Source organism: Crassostrea angulata, chromosome 1, assembly GCF_025612915.1.
Source record: "Crassostrea angulata isolate pt1a10 chromosome 1, ASM2561291v2, whole genome shotgun sequence".
NCBI lineage: Eukaryota > Metazoa > Mollusca > Bivalvia > Ostreida > Ostreidae > Magallana > Magallana angulata.
In genome coordinates, this window is record NC_069111.1 from 5,624,600 (window position 1) to 5,630,599 (window position 6,000).

The window sequence follows — 6,000 nt, forward strand, 5'->3', positions numbered from 1 at the left end:
AACCAATTCTTCTTATGTGTAATGTAAGTAATTGAAGAAAAGTAATAAGCAGAAATGGCGAAATGTTCATTTGTTTCGAGTGACATGTTTGGAAGGGGTTGTTTGTACAGCGATATAACTTAATTGTCGTTAATGCTGGTGCGGTTTCTTAATGAGGATTCTCTCGTTTTTTTCTTATCTTTCATTAAAGGTTGCACGTGTTAGAATTACTAATTTATTCTAATGGCATTACCGACTGTCCTTTCACGTACGATAAAAAGAATATAATGGTGCAACAGCAACTGAACTCATGATGAATTCACAAAACGGCTGTAAATTTGTTTTTGAAAAATCTGTACAGAGGTAAATGTGTGGCTTTTCAAATTGTTCAATGTCAGCTTGTCAAGAGTATTTCGTTCTGTTCTTTTTAGATTCGTGATAACAAGACTGGACTTTGTTTGACATAGCTACAAAGTGGAAGATCTTGTTATGATGTCTCGAATACACACGGCATTCCTTTAAAATTGTCATAATCCCTGCAGAGGGATTTTATCGAATAAATAGGTGGGGATATTTTAAGAAACTCCTCCAAAAGAATCTGTTTAATATGATATGATTTTTTTTTTTTGTGTCTTAAAACTTTACATCAGCAACATTTATTTTTACCCTTTATTGAAAATGATCCACAAGGGTAAGGAAACAAAATCACTCGACAATAAGACACATATTTTTTTTTCTCTTATAAGTATGGAATCCGGATAAGGGACATGTAACTCACAAATACATCATCATACTATCGAGGTTTGCGTTGATAATCCGATGACGATGGTGCGATGACGATGGAGCGAAAATGCGATGACTATGACACGACGATATAGCGGGATGAAGCGATGGTACGATAGTATAACGCGTTGATACGATATCGATAACGCGATGTTGCGATAACGAAGACGGGATGCTTTCTGACAATAATTTTACTAGATCAATTAACGCATTTGCCCGTACAAAACATCGTCCAAACAAATAGCTGATTCATCCGAACAAATAACTTATTCACCCAAACAAATAAATTATTCATCGGAACAAATAAATTATTCACCCAAACAAATAGCTAATTCATCAGAACAAATAACTTATTCACCCGAACAAATAGCTAATTCATCAGAACAAATAACTTATTCACCCGAACAAATAACTTATTCACCCGAACAAATAAATTATTCACCCGAACAAATAGCTAATTCGTTTGAACAAATTCAAATTCGTCCGAACAAATCCAACTTTCTGAACAAATTCATAGTTCAAGTGAACACACTGAAAATGAAGTATTTAAATAAATCTATATTTTGCATTATTTGACAGTACATATTAAATATGAACGTTCAATCATTTTATTTGTAATAGAGTCTAATGAATGTTTATACATATGTTGTATCTATATTCCGCCGGATAAATCCTCATTTTTCAAACAATATAACTGTGATATTTTTTATGAATTAGAGAATCAAATTGCTAAATACTCCGAGAAAGGTAAAGTAATTATTGTCGGAGACTTGAACAGCAGGTGCTCGGTGTTAAATGATTATATTGAATGTGATAATGTACATGAACAAATCTCTGATTTTATATCACCTATCTGTAATTACAAGGAGGACGATAGATTAAGTGACCGTGTGTGTCCAGACAAAGCAGTGAATGCCTATGGGCTTAAGTTGATTCAGATGTGTATTGAAAGTGGGTTACGAATTCTAAATGGCAGACATGTAGATAATATGGCTAACGATTTTACATATTGTGGTGCCAATGGATGTAGTGTTATTGATTATGTATTGAGCACACCTGACATATTTAGTTACTTTTATAAGTTCATAGTTTGTAATTTTAACACTTATTCTGATCACGCACCATTGCACATCGAACTAAGAACGGGTATAAACATAGCATTGAATCAGTCAGAAGGGAATTCATTCAGTAGTCATGATCACGTAAGATATCGCTGGAAGGAAGATTTAGTAAATGATAGTAAATTATCACTGCAGCAAAATGTGTATAGATTAGAGGAATGTTTAGTACAGAATGATTTATCTAGTATTACAGGGTTAGAAAACGGTGTCAAAACTTTTGTAAATGAATTGTCTTTTCTTATGTCTGACTTTCATAAGGTGCCCAGTCCTCGTCATGTCAATAAGAGTAGTAGACAAATAGATAATGTTGAACCTAGACATGACCGACCATGGTTTACTGCTGAATGTAAGCGATTATATGATATTTATCGTAAAGCGCTAGCTGACTTTAACAAAAGTAAATCTTTAGAAAATCATGAATTATTAAAATCAAGTAAAAGGCAATATAAAATATTGGAACGAAGAATCAAGAGAAAATATCTTAATGAAGAGGGCAATTTATTATATATATATATATATATAATATATATATATATATATATATATATATATATATATATATATATATATATATATATATATACACACACTGTAATTAAATACTCATGTGTAATCTTTATTCAGATATATCAAAGTTCAATAAAATAAATATCTTAAAATCTATTCATTTTTTTTTTCATAAAAATGTTACAAAATATAGGTCAAGTTTTTAACGAATACATAAAAATATGTACAGGGGGTTTTCAATCAACTTTTTTTCTTTTTCACTATATAAAATAATTTCTTAAGCTAACTGGCTTTAAAAATTGTTCATTTTTTTTACCAGGTTGTTAAAACATTGACAATGTTAGTAAGTACGTATATGCCCTCACTACCGTCCCCTTTTTATTACACAAAAAATTCACACACTGTATTACATTCACTTTGTAACAGATGAATTAGAATACTAACATATTTTGGTTTCTCTCTCTCTCTCTCTCTCTCTCTCTCTCTCTCTCTCTCTCTCTCTCCCCCCCCCCCCCAACCGGTCAGTATAATATAGCTCACCATTTTACGGGAATAAGCTCTTAGTTACTTTGCTCAAATATTTAAAGAATTGAATTATCGCCCTCCTCGTTTAATAACCTTGCCTTGATCATGCAATTTTCTTTTCTTGTTTTGTTATCTGAATATATTAAACTATTATTTAGCTCTTTTAGATATTTATATGTCTGGCAAGAAGGGTGTGATTATTATGATAGAGCATCGCGTCTTTGTTATCGCACCATCGTGTCATCACTATTGCACCATCGCGTCATCACTATCGCACCATCGCGTTATCGCTATCGTACCATTGCGCTATCGAATTGTCGTGCCATCGCACCATCGTCATCGCATTGTCGCATCATCGACATTAATTGTGCTATTACAACATCGCTTCATCTTCATGCAGCATCGCTTCTTCGTTATTGCATTATTGTAACATCGTACTATGGACGCAAACCTCGATGTGGCTGCAAGGCTGTAGCTCCCGGTCTGAAAAAAAAAATCGGATGGACGACCTTGGAGCTACAGTGCCACCCAGTGAAAATAATGTATATTTAATGCGCACAAAAACGTGCTCTAGTTTTGGAGAATGCTTCTCTACATGAAGAATGTAATAGTACTGATTGTTTTAATAGAATTTGCGTATAAATAAGGTTAAGCAGTCCAAAACTAAGGCAAGTTTTGTGCGTAATAAAAAATTTTTTTAAATGGGTGGCATTGTAGCTCCCAGGTCATCCATCCGATTTTTTTTCAGACCAGGAGCTACAGACCTGAAGCTTACCTCAATTGTGCAATGATGCAATATTGAATTAGGTGGCCCTCTCTGGATTCAATATTTAAAAACTTTTCATTTTGTATTGTCTTCGAAAACAAGGAATTGCAGTAAATATATTGAGACCAATGAAATGAAGTATTTGATTATCATAACTTTCTGCATAGAAGAATCAGGCTGATTGTCTTGGCATATTTGGAGTAAAATTGAAAGATGTAATACAGTGTCACATGTCAACGGTTTAACATTACGTGTATCAGTTGTTAGTCGGAGAGGAATGTTCTGTCGTTACGGGCTTCACTGTTGTTTTTTTATAGTCTTTTATATAATTTAGAGAATTAGATTATATAAAGTTGTATACACAGTGACAAAATTATGTTTGGATCAGTTGTATTTTTAAATCTGACCTTAGCAGAGTCCTTTTTCGATGGACCATGGCATTCTCTCACCAGCGGTCGTGTTTCGCAAACTTCGCTTCGTGCAAGCAAAGCTTGTGTAGCACGACCTCTGGTGAGAGAATGGGACCATAGAACTACATATAGTTAACCACATTTTACCCCCTCCCCCCATAAAAAAAAAACACAACCCGGAATTTTACAGCTGTAGCAGGAACTGGTCGGTCCTGCTATCAGATCAGTATTTTTTCTACATGGTTGGTTTGTATTGAAAGTGTTTTTCCGAAAACTACGATGTAAATCAGCGAAAAAACTAATCTATTTCAGAATTCGTTAGCCCACAGATTTGCCTTAACTTGATAAAAACTTGTCAAAGATGACAGTTTGTTGGTTTCTTCGAGACATTGGTTACTTAAAGCGGAGAACGACAGAACCAAAGGAGCAGCGTTCAACCTTGTCTCTCTGATCTCCGAATTACGAATTCATACCGAAGGAATAAACTCATTTATATTTATTCTTTTCTGAATTCGTTTATCAGATATTCATACCTGCAACAGAATTAATTTAAAAATCTGTCCTCGAAGAAAAGGTTTTGACATTTTATTTTTGCACACCGTGATAAGAAGATAATGCCAAAAAGAACAATTTTGAATTGCCAGAAAACAATTCGTTCAATGCAATATAGTTTAGATCGATTCGACAATTGAATAAACAATTTCTCTCCATACCTTTCCAAAAAGAAAAAATTTTAGAAACGGAAAGAATATACCAGTATAAAACCATGCATATATATTTCTAAACACAAAAGACAAGACCTTTTTAAAACAAAGATATAGAGAAGCAGGCCCTTGTGAGACGCGCTGATCTAGCATTAAATTTTTGTCGAATTCCTAAAGTGTTGTTACTGATGTGTAAAAAACGATACAGGATATGGCTTGTCGACATCGTCAAAAGGAGATGTTAAAAGTGAATCAAATAAAATCCAGACCCTAGCCATCAGGTGATTTCTTGCGACAGTAGGTACTGCAATCCATTCACTGAAGATTAATTATTTCAGGTTTTTAAAAAAATGAATCATACTTGTTGAAGAATGTTAATGTCCAAACGATTGTTAAACGAGGGGTTGATTTATTGACACTGCGCCACAATCTGCCTGTAGAACAAGACCAGCGCGTGCGGTATGTGGACACTGATGGCTTCTGGTCAGGATGACGTCATCAGCTGCGGTATCAGAAACCACAGGGAGGTGTTTCAGCTCTTCATTTAGAGTTTTATGACTCTCTTGATGAACCTATTCTAATGTCCTAACCACCTGTCATTTGACGAGAAATATCATTTATTTATTTTTTTGAAATTACAAAGTACAATGGTACAATGCATTTTACAGAATTTTATCAATAATTTATTTTTTTAAAGATGCACAAGAGACTCCGAATTATAAGCGTATTTTATTTTATTTTGTAAAACTTAAATCACTTTAGTATTTTCTTAAACAAAAATTATCAGCTTTTTTACTCAATAAACAGGTCTAATAGTCTAGCATTACCAAAGCTTTAGCAAAGAGAAACCAATTTCTTGCATTGATGGAAAAGAGAACGTTACGACAGGTTTTTTGAACGGATTATAATGATATAGAAAAAAAATTCAAATATTAAATTCACCATTTAACCAATTATAAGAGATTAAAAAAAAAACCTTTTGATTTTTTTAAACTATTCTTTTTCCTATACAGTTTACATGACAATTCTAAAATAAAGAATAATTTCCAATTTATTTTAAAAATTAACAAAATATTTTAAATAGTTGTGTAAAAGTGCAGACAGTTTTTAAACAGTAACTGTCTCCCTGGACATAAAGGTACATGACAGGTAGCGAGAAAGTCTCCCACCAAGGCATTCCACGATCCGTCACGCATGAGCGACTA